The sequence below is a fragment of the Protopterus annectens genome, chromosome 7.part0, assembly GCF_019279795.1.
Source record: "Protopterus annectens isolate FY-2018-M chromosome 7.part0, PAN1.0, whole genome shotgun sequence".
In the NCBI taxonomy this organism is placed as follows: Eukaryota; Metazoa; Chordata; order Ceratodontiformes; family Protopteridae; genus Protopterus; species Protopterus annectens.
The window spans coordinates 1,920,136,525-1,920,157,287 of record NC_056739.1 but is presented as its reverse complement, the minus strand read 5'-3'; positions in this window follow the sequence as shown (position 1 = coordinate 1,920,157,287).

Sequence of the window (20,763 nt, the reverse complement as noted above, 5' to 3'; positions counted from 1 at the left end):
AATCATAGTTTATGTAAAATGTAATGAAATAGTCCATTTATTTTGAAGAAAAGTGAGATAACAAAACAATAAAAAATGCGAGATGTGCCTATAGCTGAGCTACAGTTTAACAAGGTGAGTGCATCTGCCCGTAGGTGAGCAGTGGTTTAACAGGTATAAAATGAGTGCCCGTAGGTGAGCAGTGGTTTAACAGGTGTAAAATGAGTGCCCCTAGCTGAGCTGAGTGTAATATGCATGCTAACAGCCAAATGAAACATAAACCAGTGTAACCCGTTTGTGCGGAGCTGCGCACCGCGCCAACAAGCTAACCGACGGGCAACGTTGAGCAAGCTGTATCAAAACTGCCTTTACACAGACACACCCCTTAGCCTGTCTAGACAGTCATAAAAAATAATAAGCAGTGGCCAGGTACGAACCCAGGATACTATGCACCATAGTCAAGATACTGAACCACTAAGCCATGACAGCAGTACCTAGAAATTCAGTAATAGCAAATATATAGGAATCAATACAAAGTGGGGCATGACAAAGCAGGTTTTGTGAAGTTGATACAATTCCAAAATGGCCAATCACAGATATGTGCAGGACAAACGGCATATATAAGCCCCATAGGCGAGAATACACAGCATAAATGATTGTAGAACTAACTTGCAGCCAGAATGTCAGGAGTAGGTGAGGGTAGTTGCTTTCTAGCACAGAGGTGGGGCATTGAGGAGTCCAGATACATGGTCTGGCACCTAGTCCACAATCATGAGGCCCAACACATGCAGGGCCAGGTCCTGTGGGGAGCATATAGGGCTGAGGCGTTGGACCGGTTGGCTCATGATCTCACCAGTGTCACAGGGATTCCAAGGACTGGTGAGCAGGTCCGTCACCACCATGTGGACCTGAAGAGACGCAAGCAGGACCAATTGAACCTTTGGATCCAGGAGGCCCGGCAAATGCCCAACGCCCCACTACTAAGTTACATTTAATTATGTATGTAAGAAATTAAACTAGCTGATATTATGGAGATGTGTATTCCAATATTACTTCATTTATATTACAGCTGCAGGTGTCCGTTCTGCAAACCGCAGAGCCTATGGCAATAGGCTGGTGCGGTTGCGCCACCAGGCAGGTCAGTAATCCTCTCCCAGTAACTGTAAAGAAATATAAAAGTATGACAGTTAGCAAAAGAGTGCAGTGTAGTCAATAAGTAATAAAATGTGCAAGTAACAGTGTAAGAGTGTTTGCAAGTATTGCTTGATTACAAAAGTGTGTTGCAGTCTGTAATCCAAACAGAAAAATGAAAATGTCTGAAATAAAGTCTGAAATAAAGATGCCCCACCTGTAATATAATAGTACACAACCTGCAGCAAGCTGAAAAGTACAGCTGCAGAAGATGAGAAAATCACGTGTGAAATATACCCCTGTTGAAATACTGAAACATGACAGAAGTGAGACTGCTGGAAAGGATTGTAATAACTACAGGTAAAACATGTCAATAAAGCCTAGAAGTAAGTACCATCCTGAATAGTAAAATGAAAACAAGTGACAGAGTGTGAGAAAGAGTTATGAATCCACCAATAAAGTAGTAATAACCCCTGAATAAAGTATACTGCAGTCAGTACAGAATTAAATGAATGTGAGAAGCAGAACCAAACAGCAAAATCTGTTCAAAGTGTTGCTGCAGCTGGAATGTGTATCCCAAAATCTGGATGTGTTGCTCTCAGTCTGCAATATGCAGATAGTATGATTGTATAACATACCAAACATCCACAGTTGTCTATAGCTATATAAAGCAAATGTAGCAGGATGATGTAGCTGAACAAAGCCAGATATGAATGTGTATGAAGAACAATAAAATGAATATTGATGTAGCAGTAACAGTCCTATCACCAAATTGAAGTAGTTATCATATAGGAAACTGTAGTTAGAACAGTAGTATGTATATATGTGCAGCTATTAGAAATGTACAGCATATGTATTGGTATTTGAAGGTGTTAATATTATTTTCTTCACCCCACCCTATAACCACATATAACCCATTCCACGTGAAAATGGTATGTGCAATCACAATTAACACCCCTGGACATTTGTCCTCTTGGGTCATAAATATTTGCATGTCCATTGATGCATCTGCCCTGTTCATACATCCAAACCTGATGGCCTGTTGCCATCAATCAACCCTGCATGTTGTTGGACTGTGTATTGCTGTTCAAATTATGCATATGTTATGCTTGCTGTTCAATGGTGTGAATATCTGGGTGTTTGGTTAATGGGAATACTAATGCATGGTGTTACAACTAATTGCGAATGGTATTGTATGTTACTAACCCAAACTGTCATGACATAATGCAAAACATAGGACGACAGGGAAGGCGGGTTCCAGCGGACCCACCTCTCCCACCTCAGCTGGCGAGTGCACCTGGCACTAGTGCCCAGTCTGGACCCTCCTCCGGTGGCCCTGTGCCACCTGCAGGTGGAAGCGCTGCAGGGGATGGGGCTCGTCCCGCCTCTGCAAGCGTGGCTGGAGGAGAACCACCACTCACCCTCCGTAGCATCCGGACTGTGGTGCGTAGGGAGATCCGGGACTCTGTTCTTGGGCCCCTACGCCAGCTTGAGGCACAGGTGGCACAATGTACGGGCATGCCTGTTGCCTGGCCTACACAGCCCCCAGCACAGCCCCGTCCTGGGCAGTGAAGGAACAGTGACAACTGCCCATGGGTGGGAATATCAGTTCCACTGTTGCCATCTGTGGGCTCATGGGCTCTGGATATCCAAACATCCATCCCCGTCAATTGTGTAACCCCCCCGCACACGTGTCATACACCTCCCCTGTATGCATCTTGTATCTTGTCTGTTGACCTACCCAACCTACCTCCCCAGCTATAACGACTTCCTTCACCTGACATACCACTCTCACCTGAAAAAAAATAAAAATAAAAAAGGGCACTCTGTACCCACAAAAAAATTACTCTCCATACATAGCTGCCCATTCTGCACACATGTCTGCTGGACATGGAAACTATCAATTACAATTGGCTGTACAACAAGTATTATTGTTGTCCTGACACCTCTCTCAGGGGTGGAAGGTTTCAAATGTCACACCAAATTACATACATATGCACAGCTGTTGCTGATGAAGAAATGGGCAGCTATGGGCCTTACCTACATCCTTCCTGCAAATCCCAAGCTTGTTTCCCTACTGTCTTACCCTCTTTGTGACCCCTTTTTCACCACTTTCCTGTCTCCCCATTTTCATTTCTTTCAAAGAAAATAGCGCGGGTGTGCGCCAGAGTAAGCACTGTTAAGCGGTTGTAAGCGGGTGTGCGCGGAGCTGAACGACAGTGCGCATGCGGGAGCTCCGCGCAAACCAGCGCTAACCCGGTTACAACTGCTTAAAAGTGCCTTAGTCACTCTGATTGACAGGTCCTGTAGTCAGTTCAAAAGCAAAATAAAATCCCACTGTCAGTCCCGAACCCAGGACCTTGGAAACAGTAGTCTGCATGACCTACCACTAAGCCATGACTCTCATACAAGAATGTTGTGCTAAAATAAAATATCACCAAAAGGGGATGACTATACATTACATGTCATTCAGTGTTAGGCCATGATCCTGGCAGCAGTTTTCCTTTGCAGTGAGGCCTGTCTGTAGGATGTGTGTGTCGGCTGGTGTAATGACTATGGCGCTTAGTTAGCAGTCATCTGGGAACATTGTCATCCACAACCCGCACATGTTCGTTTTTACATCTGAGAAATAAATGCCAAACAAGAGGGGTCCTAGGACAGAGGCCTGTGGGATACCACATGTGACTGGCATTGAGTCTGACATGGCTCCCACAATATCAATATTATGGATTCTTTATGTCAACCAGTGTGCAACCCATCATGTGACATATGTAGTAACATGTAAGCTGATGAGCTTGTCTATGATGCCTGAGTGGAGTACTGTGTTGAAGGCCTTAGGCAAGTCCAGGTAGGCTGTATGGATTGCGTTGCCCTCATCAATGGCTGTAGTGACTGTTTTGAAAGGTCAACCAGGTTCAAAAGGCAGGATCAGCTCATCACAAAGGCAAACTGGCCGGGAACAAGTGTCTGCAGGTACCCAATATCACTGTATATGCGTCCCATACTGAATCATTCCATAGCTTTGCAGACCAGGCTGGTTAAGCTTATGGTGCGGTAGTTCCCAGGGTCAGTAGAGGTGCCTCCTTAGTGGAGTGGGACCACTGTTGCTGTATGCCAGTGTTCAAGGAACATATCCTGTAGTATGGACAAGGTTAAATATCACTCTTATATGCAGTTGTATGTCCTCTTGGAGTTCACGTAGCACACATCCAGGGATACCATCAGGTCACATTGATGCTGTGTGTTCTGCTTTGCTGAGGGCGGCCCTCACCTGGACATGTGAGATGATAGGGAGGTTACATTCAGCTGTGATAAGTATTTCTACTTGTGTGGGAGAAGGAGGGGGGATACGTGAACCAATCCTGTCTGCAAGAATGTTGCCAATATCTGTGTGTTCGGTGAATGTTAAGTAGGTATGTATTAACTCAGAGCATATCTGAGGCATTTGGTCCATATGTGTAACATAACTGAAGAAGGCCTTGTGGTTATCTATAGTGTTCGTGGCCATTTCCCTCCCAGAGTAGGCCATGGATGTTATGAGAGACCGTAGCTTATTACCAGTGCTGACCACAGATGCCTTCCCTTAATGTGAATCTGCTCTGTCCTGCAGTAGCCTCCTTCTATTGTTATACAATCTGCCTTTGGCTGGGGTCCACCGGACAGGATGCCTAACCTTTGTGCATAGGGTCTGGGTTAGAAATGTGTGTGCATGTTCCATGCAATCTTTGTGATGTCTGTGGGAAGCATTCGCAAAGGGGTCAGCAGTGTGGGTTGTGGCTTCCACTGGCCCAGTGGGCTGCATGGATACCATCTCAGTCCTAACAAGTGAATAAGTGTCTAATCACGTACATATCAAAGTAGTCTACTGTGCTGGTGGTGGTGGTGGTGGGATATGTATATCCAGGCCGAGTAACTTGTGTCCAAATCACACTAGTGGATGGCGTTCCACATACAGTACCTTGGTATGAACCCCCAGAGTGAGGTTGTGCATTGGACCTGTCGCAGTGTGCTGACCGATGGGGCATGCTACTATGTTGTATGGAATGTGGCAGGTATTGTTGCACAGGTGTTGGCTGAGCGCTGACATCTGGCCATGTACTTGTGTATCCACCAAGAGACACACACATGCTACATATGGGAGTAGTAGTATATCAGTACAGTTGAGTATCATGTATAGTATGTGTGCCATATATTGCTGACATAGTCTGCTGATATCCTGCTTGTGTTCTCTTCCAGGGACATGGCGCATCAGCTTAATCCCGCCTACTCTGCAGCAGAAGATGAGGAGATACACCAGAGCCTGGTGCGGGATTATGACATACTGTTTTCCTACACAAGCCAGAATCAGCAGGAGAGGGCTGCACTGTGGAAGACCTTGTCCATAGGGTAAATGACATTGGCACGCATAATAGGACATATGAGCAGGTACAACATCACTGCAGTGATTTAATCAGAAATGTCCGTCAGCATGTGTCGGATATCCACAGGCAACAGGTTGCCACAGGAGGTGGGGTGGCCACACATCCCCCCCTCACCAGACTGGAGGGGCTACTCCTAAGTGTTGTGGCTCCAGCCCTGGAACAGCAACAGCAATACACTTGCATCATGATGGAGGCTGGATCCACACAGCAGCACGACATGGAGCGTGCAGGTAATATGCCATATGTACACTTGACTGTTCTGTACACTGTTAGTTTATACATGTGTAAGGTGTGTCCATGGTATGTAGCTGTCAACATAGTATGTAATTGTGCAGTTGTGATATTGGCAATATCAGCAGCCAATGTGTGAAAGGCAACTGGTGTACTACTGCACTGTATCATATGCAGTATCAATGGCACAGTTGTGCCCACTGACATTAATCTCCTCATTTCTGCAGGCCCCTCCGGTGTTACAGCAAGGCAGGCCATCCATGCTGGTGAGTGTGTTTTAACAATACCTATAATAGTCCTGATAGTGCTAGTAATACCAGTGTAACTCAGTAGTGCTCTGTGTGTATACTGCGGGGTGTGCATGTGTGCATGTGTGCCTGTGTCCACGTGTGCATGTGTGCATGTGTGCATGTGTGCCTGTGTCCACGTGTGCATGTGTGCATGTGTGCATGTGTCCACATGTGCATGTGTGCATGTTTGCATGTGTACACGTGTGCACATGTCCACGTGTGCATGTGTGCATGTGTGCAAGTGTGCATGTGTCCATGTGTGCACGTGTGCATGTGTGCAAGTGTGCATGTGTCCATGTGTGCATGTGTGCATGTGTCCACATGTTCATGTGTGCATGTGTGCATAAGTGCATCACTGGTAATATTGTGTGGACACTGTAACTGTGTTTCCTGCCTTCCTCCCACAGGTTCTGGTGCTGCTCTGGTGTCCTGCAGCAGGGAACTTGAATCTGGTGCCACAGGTACTGATAATGATGATATCTGTGTAATGGCACAGGAAGGTGTGTCAGGGTCCGCCATTGGTCAGCCAATTGACAGTACACAGCTGTCAACTCCATCATTGTGCACAGTCATCCTGCCAGCACATCCTATGTCACCATTGTCCCTAGGTGATGGACAGGATACAGTGGGCATTGGCCAGGGTAATGTGATATCTGTGGCACATGCTTCCCCAAACAGCAGCCATGGGCAGGGTCCTGCCATGGTACCACACAGACAGTTGCCCATGGGTTCTCGTGGGAGCATCCGTGGGCATACTGCCTCTGGCAGATGTGCCCAAAGAGATCTGTCAACCTCAGCTATGTTTCGGGCTGTCATGCAGGCACAGTCGTGTATGGAAAGGTACACCAGACAGGGTCTGAGGGAGCTGAGAGCATGTCGCACAGCCATGACTGACGGTATGCATGACATTGTGGATGCTATCCGTAATTTCACCAATGTCATAGACAGACATTGTCTGGACATATTACAGCAGTTCCACAACCACATGTCCATGAGCCAGGGCAATGGTGGGCGTTTGCAGCATCGACATGGCTGTATGCCAGCAACAGCAGCAGCTGGCAGTCGGCGCGGATGACAACAGGCCCGCGGATGCCCCCATAGTACCAGCAGCAGCCCCAGCAATGCTGGGTCTGTGCTGTCATCAGAACGCCCCAGGAGACCACATGCACGTGGCTCTGGACAGTCCCAACAGGGACCTGTGTCCAGTCAACACACTCCCGCTTCTGATGACAGTACCCAGTCTGGCTTAGTACCGGATACGGTCCGTAGCACCCCTGCCAGGCACAGGTACCATGTCCATGCCCACAGACACTGATCTGTATGACCTGCCAGGTGCAGTCTGTGGCTGTCCACAAACTCCTATATATGGCATCCATGAGGTGGAACTGTGTGCGTGCATACACACATGCGAAATGTTAACACCTAGGGCTACCACATACATGCACACACTGCATCAACAGTGCCCCACCCTGTACTGCTGTCCCTCACCAACACACATACACACATGTCAATTGGTGGTATCAGTGGCAGACTCAGGCATACCTAATTCCCACCCTGTGTATATGATGAAACTGTGCCACCGCCTGCAATCTCCAACATCAGTGCAGGAACAGGTAAACACATTGCTGATGCATAGGGTGACTACATAGAAGTGTATTAGTAATATCATGTTGGTGACAGTACAGTGTGCTGATATGACTGTGTGTATATCCCAGCATGCCTGATGCAGTAACCGTATGACTGTCCTGAATTGTTATCTACACCCATAGTACGTACCAAAGTGTAACAGCTTAACAGCTGCACATTATTGCATACCGGTGGTAAGGATGTCAACAGATAGCCACATACATGGGTAGCACAGGGGGGAAGCTAATGCAAGTAGTGATACGCAATGATGGACATGTACAGTAATGGTGGCAAGTAATGGTAGAGTTTTAAGTGCTGGGCTGGGCTACTATTCTGCCTGTGTAATTGCCTGCTTCTAATTGTTTTCACCTGCTAGCTCCAGCAGTATTCCCTGCTAGCTTCCTACTGATTCTGTTGCTTCCTTTTTCCTTTCTGTTTCCTCAGGGGGGAGCAGTGTGCATACCAGCAGAAACACGCTCACAGTGGCTTACACGTGCGCACACATGCTTACACGGTTCAGGATCTGCCTATTCGGGTTAAAACACACGCACACCAGTGCAAACAGCGTTAAACATTTACCAACACGCTCCCACATGCTCAGTCTGCCTTACACGCGTGCACACTGCCCTACTCGCGCTTCATGGCGTGCACACGTGCGCATGCATGCCCAGCAAGAAACTTTGGTGTAAGTAACAGTGTACACCTTCCATTTCTTGACTTTCCCATGCTTATCTTGTGGCTCTCCTTTCTCCCTGATCTGTGTCTGTCATCTGTCATGTTACACTGACCTCCAACGAACTGCATTTCTTTCTACCATTCCCCCCTGTGATGTCACCTATCTCCTACTCTATTCCTCCCCCTTATGTATCTCTTACACTACTCAGACTGTGCTCATTTGCTATGTGACTGTGGGATTCAGTATCCTAACCCTCATTTACATGAGATTGCCTACTAATGCTTAGTTACATGTCTTAGACTCAGCTTCCCCCCTTAGCAAACACTACACGGTGGCCATGTTGTTTTTGGTCTGCTGGTCCCTGCATTGTCATTCCATGTATTGCATAAAACCCACATTTGTTGGTTTATAACCTTAATTTTTATGTTTTGTACAGCGCAACCAGTTTGCGCGGGGCTGCACTGCGTTTAAACATCGCCGAAAAAAAAAATTATATTTTTATAATTTTTGCATTGGGTTACCTTGCCAATGGCCACATATTTGGCCATTGGCATGCTGCCTGACACATATGCACCCTTTATTTGGAGCTGACATGGCTCTGTTGTGATTTTTGCAGAAACGTACTCAGTTGTCAACTGAGTACATTTCTGCAGCTAAAACGTCTCTTACACGGGCTGGTTTCTGCTTTGTGGATCGCTAATATACCTCATTTGCATACCTTTCGGCTGCAAGTGAGGTATTTAGCATATCCACGCCCAGTCCGTGTAAGAGAAGTTTTAGCTGGTCTCTTACATGGAGTTTCGGGCTGTTCCTGGATCACGAGGCTTGCATGGAGTGTTACACGTCTCTTACACTCCGTGCAAGCCTTCGTGAATCCTGCCCATTGACTTTTTCCATATACAGGCAGTGTAGAGAGGTGTCATCACTAGTAATCTACAAAAGCAACTGGCTGTAGAAGATCCAGCAAGCTAGTTTTTCTACATGTTGCTAAAGATTCACAAACTAGCTAGGACTACCTCTGGCATACCTATTGTCTCTGGGAGGGGATCGCTCACTGAACCATTGTCTGGTTTCTGGATATATATTTAAAACCCCTTTTGATTTGGGTGCATTCAAGACTACAGGACACAACTAGAATTCTTCACTTGGTCAGAAGGTTAACAATTGAAAAGGGGTCTATATGTGTTATTTTGATGTTCAGTACCTATATACCTCTATCACTCATGAACATAGAATTTCTGCTGTCAGACATTTAACATAACAGAAGAATTTTGATCCTGCCTTTGTTGAATTTATTACATCTCTGTTAAGATTAGTTTTGTCTAAAAGCGTTTGTTATTAAAACTCCAAATGCTGCTTACAGCTGTGTGGCACTACACTGGGGTATCAATTGCCTTTACGTTTGCTGGTCTTTTTGTGGGCTTTTTTGAAAGTAAGTTTGTATTTGGTGAAACACCTGAGAAGTTTAAGGGCTATATTAAACTTTAGAAATGATTTTTGGGTGGTTACTGGGTGTTATGGGATGGTCCTCTAGGTTTAGTATAGGAATTCTGTGACTGCTTAAATTCTAACTGCTTTGGCATAACTTTTTCTTTTAATTATTATATGATTGCGAGTCATTTTTTATTTCACTGTGGCTAAGCTTCTGGATGGGTCTCTTTCTCCATTTGTATACAGGAAAACGTGATCATTTACGTGGCTTAAGTTGTAACCCCCACATTAAAAGGAGCATTCTTTGTTCATAATTTTTACATATGAAGAGAATATCTAGTGATCCTGATACTTATAATAAACAGGTTGACTGTTTAAAAATTATGTTTAGAATACATGGATACGGCGTTGGCCTGACTGATTCAGCTATGAATACATGTTCTGCTATTTGATATGATGAAGCATTGATCTATAGGGACCGATCAGTCAAGCAGGATACATCACAGATTGGCCTATCATTTTCATTGCTTTATGGTAATAATTTTTATATTAAAAAAAAAAATCATGAGTAAGTACTGGCACTTGGTCCAGAATGGTCCTAGTCTCGTGGGGTTTTGCCCAACTTATGTATTTATTTATTTATTTATTTATTTTCAGTTTGATGACCAGGAAAGTCCACTGGGCCAAGAAGAACCCTTTTTCAGTAGAGGCCTGGTGAGAAAAGCACCATAGACAATTGAATATAGACATGTAAGTTCAAAGACAATTATAAACATAATATCAAGCATGGTATATCCATTATTCACAGAGTAAAATGGAGTACAAAGGATGAAAATATATACAACTGAATACATAGTAGCTGTAGTGGTATTGGACAAAACATTACATATTCGTTCTGTAACTAATTAAACATTTGGAGAATATAGGGTTTCTATATTTCAGAAGTAGATGGAAGCAGAGATACATTTAACAGAAGACGACTGTGTCTAGTAGATAGTAGGCAAGTGTGTGGGAAGAGGTGAATGTGTTACAGAGTGGCTGTAAGTATACTTTAGAAAGGCAGAAAGGCTAGTTGTTATTTACAGAAATGTGGCAGTAACCGCATAACTTGATATATATTGCCTATAAAGATGTCAGACATTTAGCATGATTATTAGAGAAATTCAACAAGATGGTATCTTTGATAGAAGGACAAACTTTTCTGGGTAACCAACTGCCCAGAGGGTGTTTCCCATGTAGATATTGTAGCCATTGTGGTCAAGTATGTAAGATTCAATGTTTTAAATCTTAAAATACTTCTAGGACATTTAACATTAGCTATTTTTGGAATTATCAGACTAAGCAGGTAGTATACCTTGTCAGATGTAAATGTGTCTCCTTTTATGTGGAACAAACCTCCCACCCTTGCAGTCATATAATATCATTGCATATGATATATATTTGCTTGTAAATATGAGCAGGGTGCATTGCTTTATCATACTGTTATACACTCTATTTTTAGATTTTTGCTATTGACCAGGTATTACCTGGACAGCTCACCAGCTTAGTGATTCATTAATAAGTGTGTACACATCTTGATAAGCCTATGCATTTCATTTGTGTTGGTGCAATGAGCAGCAGTGCTCATCAAATATGCAAGCTGCTAAGCAACCCTCCACATAGGTGCAGCACATATTCATGGCCAGAACACCTGCTAGCAGCAAAACTGAGGTGCCGATAGGCTCAAGAAGAGAATATAAACAACAGGTTGTAAATAAACTCAACCTTTGTAAGAAAGCATGCACAAACAACACAATAGAAGGTAAGAGCTACTTAAATTACACAATTAAGAAGCAGGGGGGATTTAATGAGGAACCTGTAGTTATATATAAATAGATTATTGTACAAAAAAACCTAATTAAATTATTGATGACTATAGATGTAATCCTTTCCACTTAGGGGCATATCTGCACAATAAAAAGGAAATGTTGAGAAAAAGATGTAAGAGGGACACAGCTACAGTGGAACAAAGGGAGTAAATGTGATATATGTAAAATGATGTTGTAGTGGAGACGTGAGAAAACAGTTGTCAAGGAAAGCATAAGGTGATATTGTATATACTGCAGTTAGCGCAAATCAATTGTGCATCCAGAAAGTTATCTGTTGTAACAAACATTACACAGTTGCCCCTTACACCCACCTATCATTTCAAAAAGTACTCACCTCTCAAAATATTGCCCTATGTACTTCAAAAAGTGACTTTTATTGTCAGTTGTTGGCAGGTAAAATTGTCTTAGGAAAACATGCATAGGAATGCATATTATATAATAGTGTAGATGGTTATAAAAATGATGCATTCTTTCCACTATACATTTTCTGAGACATGTTCAGAAAAAATATACTCACAGGACTACATTGAGAAAACCTAGCTACACCTGTAGTGCAGGTGTTTGGACATGCACTGCTGTTGTGATGTATATTGTGAGAGTAATCAAAGGAAATAGTTGACATCCATGTGACTGATGTTAGAACATACATGCAGGTTAAAGAACTGTAACCCTTTCATTGCCTTTTGTGTATAAAGGAAACAATAATGTAGGTGTAATGGTAATGTACACACCTGCAACAATGAGGAAATACTAGGAAGAATCACAGACACCTATGAAATCATTCCAATAATAGTATTAATTCAGGGGAAAAAAGTATTTGTGGCAGCAACCCACATGTTGTGAATGGTAGAAAGTGTGACTCTTCATATATGCTGAGTACATATGCATTACATTTAAGACAGACATGACACAAATATGGAACTGTCACTTTGACCAGTATGTTAATAGAATACACTTCTGCTGTCCATATGTATAGTTTTCTAATTATAGCAGATGTGAGATGTACATACTGTACTTGAAAACTTTGGAGTAAAGTCACATGACATATACTAACATGCACATACGTCAAGACAAAACTCATGTGTCCCTTGACAACTGGCTTGGGTGTGTGAGAATGTCAGTATATCACTATGCATAGCATGTATGTATGTGTAATACAAATAACACAAATGGATAGGTAGCGTATACAACATTTAGACCAAACAAACTTACATGCCAGCAGTTTTGTTTAATAATATCAGCTACAGTAGAAATATATCAACTGTCATGTTGTAATTAATTGAGTATGATGTATTTGTGTGTGTAGTCAATCATATTATGTGTGCTCCACCCCCTTCAACTGCCACACCATAACTGTTGAAATACAAAAGTCTATCAAAGTACACACGTGAATGTAGTATAGCATCATGTTGTACATCACATTTAGCCCTGAAGTGAGCCTTGTTAAATGCATTAGTAATATCCATACAACAGCACAGTAACATAAACCATAACAAGGTAAAAAATTAACATGCATTAGTAAGTGAACTGTTGACAATTTACATTTCACATACACTAGCTGCACACTGGCTTGTAAAAAATGTTATCATCCATTATATTGCACAGACATTTCCAAAGCCTACCTGCTAAAGGCTAATTCTATTAAATTTTAACAAAGAAGAGTAAATGACAAGAACTATCTTATAACATTGATTCCTTGATGTACTTAGTGCTAAATGGTGCATGCCTAGTATATTATACTGGGCATGCTCATAAAGAAGTACAGCAATGATGAATAAGGCATTATTGACTTTAAAGTCCTATATTGTGAACAAAATAATGAAAGGCATATGTAAATCTTTTCATTAGTCATGGAATACAGATCACTATTTTGGGGGGACTAAATAATGCTTGCAAGCATTGTCTGACATACTCAGCAACCACATCTTGCCAGACTAAAACACGTGCCGGAAGTCAGACATCAAAGAGAAGTGTATCAACCACTGACACAACAGAAAGAAATGTAACTGCTCTGCCATGAAGAACACACTTGAAGGGATTACATCACTATCCATTTGGAATGGTTATGGCTCCCATAAAATGAAGTCGAAGACCTAAAAAGCTTGGCCCCCTTAGTGTGCCATATCTTCATTTTTTCACTAAGCCAGTCATCATTGCCGCAATTCTTCGGCAGATATACCTTACCAGACTCAAACAAATGGTTATCATGCTCCACAGTCAACAGAGGTGTATTAACTGTGCAACCCACAGGAGATAGCAATGGACAGCTGTCAGAATGAACACACATCATGGTGTAAACTAAGAAAGGCTTTACATGGTCATGTCTCCAATACAAATTATTCTGTGGGTTCAAAAGGGTTTAGTAATGCTACTACATACACTAGATACTGTTTCATTACTCTAATTGCATGTTTACTGAATTACTTAACTGCAAACTGCTTTTTCATACTGAGAGTTGTATTTTCTGTTTGTGGGTGCTCTATCTGTGCTTTTCTGTGCATTTTTGATTTTTTGAGGTTTCTGTGTTCTAGTCTAGACTGTTTGCAGTTGAAAACATTCTCTAGAGTCTGCTTGCTCCTTGAACTGTTTAAAACTTTCATTTAGTGGCTACAGCTAGTAGCTGTAATAGTTTCCCTCCCTGCCTCCCTATTGTTAAGGTGTTCTTATACATGGTGGCCTTGCAGTTGCCCGCCCATGCTGTATATTTGATCTGTGACACTCCTCCCACTCTAGTGCCATTAGTTCATTCAATCTAATAGAGAACATTTGTGAAGGACAACCCACTTAGATTTTTAACCTTGAATTAACTTCTGTTCCAGCTTTCTCCATTTCCACTTTACTGAAAAAAATATTCTAAGATTGTTTCCCCCCTTTCCTGTAACAAGTTTAGTCCAGATACAGATTTTCTTTATCCAGGACTGTTTGTAAACTCCTGACCCCCTGCCCCCCCCCCCCCCCCGGCTTAACTAGGGTTAAACTCTTCCTGGCGCCATAAAGTCTGCTCTTCAAATTTTCCCTTGCAACTAGCCAGCTTTTTAGTTTTAGCACTCAAATCTGTTTCTTTGAGCTCAGCACTTGGTCAGAACTCATTGTAAGCACTAAATAAGCTACAAATTACTGCAGCACTCAACTTTCCTCACTTGTCTAGAGGAGAAAAGTTTTTAGTACTTAATAAATAAGCACCTATCCAGGCATGTCTACAGGTCAGCTCCTGGTGTTTTCCCCTGTCTACCTGATGAATCTGGACATCTTGGGGCAATGTAGCAATTGCCTCATGTACACAGACAACCCTCTCCTCCTACCATCCAACCTACAACCTGTGAGAGATACACCTATATAACCAAATTGGAAGCAAAGCTCTCTTCACCGAAGACTGAACTAGACAGTCAAGAGGAGAAGGTAAACACTTGCACCACACCACACTCATCACATAGTCCCTCAAAATCTACACCACCAAAACACACACATAGAAGCACAAAACACACACCTACATTCATGGAGGCTCTCAATAAAAATCTGCCCAAACAACCGAGACCTCCAAAGCAGAAATGCAAGCAACCTCCACCCCCAACACAACCCAAATGACACATAGCCCACAAACTCAGTGTGCCAATCAACTACAGCCCATAAGGCATAATGTACCCAACACTCTAGTCATAGGTGACTCTCTAGTCAGGCACACTGATGTTCCACTCATCAGGCTAAACAAGGAGAAAGTTACTGTCAGCTGCCTGTTGGGTGCCCGGATCTGCCACATAATGCACACACTCAGGTTACTCCACAACAAGTACAAATATGACTCTGTCATTGTCCATTTTGGTGTGAATGACCTGAGATGTACCTCTCTGGTATACATGAAAAGAGACATGGAGGAGCTCTCTGATCTTGTAGCCCAGGCAGGTATGACCCTAGACCTGAGTAGCATCCTGCCATCACCCAGAATTATACCACAGTACAAGGGCAAAATGATTGACTTAAACAATTGGCTAAGCTTCTGGTGTCATTCTAAGGGAATCCAGTATCTGTCTGCCTGGAATGACATGATAGACAGACCATGATGCTTTGCCAGATATGGCCTGCACCTGTTGCCCTTGGGATTCTGGATACTGGCAAAGGCTCTTGCCACCCCTATAGTGCCTTTTTTAGACAAGGTTCAAATGACAAATTCACCATCGTAACAGGTACAAGCAAGCAAAATCTGAGGGTAATGCTACTCAATGCTAGAAGTCTAAACCTCAAAATGTACTCACTCGAGGCACTCCTTAAAATGGAGAACATCGACATCTGTGCAGTGAGAGAGACCTGGTTCAAAGCTGAGAGCACCCCTATATTACCAGGCTATAATTCATACCACACCTTTCAGCCACCAAAACCGGACTGAAACACTAAAGACGGAGGTGTGTCCATATTCATTAAGGATGTCCACACCTCCAAGCTAGTTGCTCAGCATAATTCATGCGAGATTATCCAAGTTCAACTAACTCTGGGCAAGACCACAATCCAGATTGTTGCTTGCTATGGACCCCCCCCCCCACCATGCCCTAGGATTCCCATTCCTCTTTTCTTGATACACTGGAAAATATTAGGGTACAACCCAACACCCTAATAATGGGTGATTTCAACTACCCCACTATTAGCTGGAAAAACTACTCATGTACCAACTCTTTTGCTCAACGTTTTCTGGAATTCATAAATTCCAATGCCTTGGATCAACTTATCCACACCCCCACCAGAGGCAGCAATATCCTAGACCTGGTCATCACCAACATGGGCGACCTGTGTTCCACGCCAGAGGTCAATTCCTTGTTGGTCAGATCTGACCACAAGCTAATCACCCTAGACATCCACATCCCGCCCCTACCCCCCATTAGGTAAACAACCGTAAAATATGTTTCCAAAGCCAACTTCATGCTTCTTAAGACAGAAGTGGCAAACTTCACGACACCCATACAGAACTTAGACGAGTGCATGGATCATGCTACCCCTAACAGAACCAAGATGCTATCCTCCAAAAAAAGTAAGCCAATCTGGTGGTCTTCTGCCATAAACAAACTCTACAACAGAAGAAAGAAACTGTTGCAAAAAAAGAGTAAAATTCCGTGACTGGAGGAACTTCCTGGTCAGCCTCAGTAAGAAGCTGAGATCCCGCATAAAATCCTCCAAAGCTAGTTATGAAAACAAAATTGCCACTGATTCTAAAGACAACCAAAAAGCATTCTATAGCTATGTCAAGAATCTCAATGGCAACACTCAGATCTGCTCTGAGTTACAGCAAAATGGCACTAAATATACAGAGCCAACTGATATTGCCAACATCCTAGCAGATAGGTTCAGTGCTAACTTTAACTCCCTCTCCCCCCCTAAAGGGCCCATCTCTATACCAGATGAATACAAAGTTCCTGTAATCATGGCTGCACAGGTAAAAACCTCACTCTCCAAAGCCAAGAACACAGCATACATGGGACCAGACAACATCCCAGGCTGCCTTCTACATGAACCACAGAATGAACTGGCACCCCACCTAAGTACCATGTTCAGCCATAGCCTCACCTCAGGCTTTGCACCCATTGAATGGTGCACCGTGATGGTTATCCCACTCCACAAAGGGGGAGCCATGACAGAACCCAGGAACTACCACCCCATTAGCCTGACAAGTCTGGTCTGCAAGGCCATGAACATATAATCATGGAACTCATAAACAAAGACATTGGAGATCTCCAAACCCTGGACCCACCACAGTTCGGGTTTGTAAAAGGCAGATCACGTCTCCTAAACCTGATAGACTTATTTGAAGCAGTCACCAAAGCCATAGATGAGGGTAAGGTGGTTCACACAGCCTATCTAGATCTCGCCAAGGTGTTAAACACCATCCCCCACTCTGGAATTATAGATGTTGTTGTTGTTGGTCTTTCGGCTTTTCCCAGTTAGGGGTCGCCACAGCAGAGCTCCAGTCCGCTAATGGTTGGCAGTTAGTTTTTATGGTGTCGAGTTGCCAGCCTGATGCCCAACCTTCAATGAAGGCATGCCCATTCAATGCATGTCTTTCGAACACCCACTCGACCACGGGGAGGACATGCAGGCACCACAGAGAAGGCACTCCCAACCCAAGCTGAGAATCGAACGGGAGAACCTCTTGCTGTGAGACAACAATGCCACCACTGCACCATCGCAGAAGTCATCTTTGGAATTATCGATAAACTGACTAAACTAGGTATAAATCCCTATGTCACAAGATGGGTTGCCAACTGGCTTACTGACTGAACCCACACTGTGAAAATAGCAGACTCCAAATCAGACTTCAGACCAGTGACAAGTGGAGTACCACAGGGTTCTGTCCTGGGGCTTCTCCTGTTTGGTATCTACTTCTCTGAAGTACATGCTAACACAGAAGATCTTTGGCTAACTAAGTTCACAGATGACTGCAAACTAGGAGCCATAATCGAAACTCCTAATGATGTAGACATCCTACAAAAGGGCCTCACTGAGACAGATGCCTGGTCTCAAAGCCAATGCTAAAAAGTGCATTATCATCCCCTTTCGTAAAAATTCTGTACCCATGAACTACCACATAGGTGGTAGTCTACTTAACACCAAAAGTGTGATAAGAGACCTTGGGACACAGGTGGACAGTAGCCTCTCCTTTGATAATCACATTGCCACAGTGGTCAGGAAATCCTTCTACATGGCACACCTCATCATAAAAGGTTTCTCATCCAGAAAAAAAGAGGTAATTGTTCCCCTCTACTCATCACTCATTAGACCGATTATAGAGTTCAATGCCCCTTTTGGTATGTACCTCACAAGACATCTACAACAACTGGAAAGGCCACAGAAATACCTCACAAAGAGGATTACTGGCCTCAAACAGATGCCCTACACAGACCATCTCAAAAAAACCCAGCTTTACTCCATCACATATCAGCTACTCAGAGGCGATCTCTGCCTAACATGCTCTACTTAAAGAAATCCCAATCCCTCCTAGCTACATGCTCTAGGGACCTAAGTCTTGTCACCACAATAAACAGAACATGCTGGAGGGATAGATTCCTGTCCCAGAGATATCCCATACTCTGGAACAGACTACCTATCAATGTCAAACAGAGCTCCTCATTAGCACTCTTCAAGAAAAATCTTGATGATTGGATGGGAAATAGGAAATTCACTCCAGGGATCACTTCTGTGGCTCTGCTTGACAGGAACACAGGAAAATAATTTTCTTGGGTGGCGAAAGCCAGGGTACCTTTTTGGCTAGGCTTATATAGGCCCTAGGGAAAATAGCCTAGTACCTACCTATGAATCTATAAGTGTAATCCAGACATATCACTGTTGTTGGGTAAGTCACTCTTGTTTATCAATATTGTTTTGCACAGCTACATAACAGATTTGAATGGGTCGATGTTTAATCATCGAACAGAACATTCATTAAATGGCTGTTCATCGAACACTAATCATCAAAATGTCGTTTAATCAAAAGGCCATATCTTTGTAAACATTTACAATGAACAATGATAGTTGGCAAACATAAAAGAAGCACAACATACTACTTAATTATCAGTAACTTAGCTATAAGAAAACCTGCCCTTTCCCCATTCTAGTGCGACCTCGGAGTTGGTATATATAATTAGAGGGGGATGTGGGGGGCACAACCCTCTACAAGAGGAGGATTCGGTGAACACAAGAGACTACTTTTGTGAATGACCCACATCCCGTATTTGGGGAGCTGTGCCCTTATACCCCCCGTTAATTATATATACCAAATCCAAGGTCACGCTACAGTGGGGAAAGGGCAGGGTTTCCTATAGCTATGTTACTAATAATTAAGTACTACATTGGGCTTTCTTTATGTTGGCCAGCTATCATCATTCAGTGTAAATCTTTACAATGATATGGCCTTTTGATTAAAGGAAGTTTCGATGATTAGTGTTCTATGAACAGGCATTCAGTGAAACTGCTGTTTGATGATTAAACATAGACCCGATTTGAATCAATGCCTGTCTGACTATATATACTACATAAGTCAGCATTAACTGCATACACCACAGGAAAACTCTCACCACAAGCATTACAGAACACTTATTTGACTGGCATGAAATCCTCAGTGTGATGAAAAGCCTTTGTGAGAACTAAAAGGATAGAAAGAATTTGATTCAGTGCTGTATGTGTTACTGTTTCATGTCAACACATTCATATTATGATGCCCATTGCTGAATTTGAACAGCTGCATATATAAGTCTATAATGTACAAAACTGTGCATTAACCATACCCATTGCAGACAAAGTCTTACTACAAGAGTAAGACAGAACATATTTGAAGGCATAACATCATCATTGAAGAGCAATGCATTTGTCTGGGATAAAAGGGATTGAAACTAATGGAGAAACCCTCTCCCACTCAATTAATGTAATTGGGGTGGATGTTATTCATCTCTATTACTAGATTCACATACATTCATACTGCTCAGTCACTGCTGGTTTTGAACACCTAAGTTCACAAGCTATAGGATATTGTATTGACTGCATGAGCCTAAGGAAAACTCTTACAGCTGTGAGACTGAGCACATTTGAAGCCGTGACATCACCATTAGTGGTGCAAGACATATGTGTGCCTTGAAATTGATTGGCAGAGTAGTGTAATTTGTCTCTTTGTGTCAATATCTTTCATGATGTTACATGGACACAATCCCACATGTTGCATTATCCTGTCATCCTTGTGACTGTAGAAGCTCACACGTACAATACTTAGAGAATGCTAGATTCAAACTCATGCCCAAGTCCACAAACTAAAAAACATTTTAACATTGCCTGACATCACAGGAGAAGGCTTAATAATAGAGTGAGATAAATTACATTTCAACAAATGGCCTCAGTGTTTAACAAAGCAGTTGTCTTGGCTAAAATGGACAGAAAACAGTGCAAGAGCCCATTCCAGCTATACATCTACACTTCATATCTGTGGGTGACACCATTACTACATACATATAAATTCACACACACACTGATACTTCTAAGTCTAGAAATTAACAACTGAATTTTAACCAACTACCAAAGATCACAAGCTAGAGGACATTGCATAAATCACAAGTTCCGCACCAGAAGTTTGATTACAATCG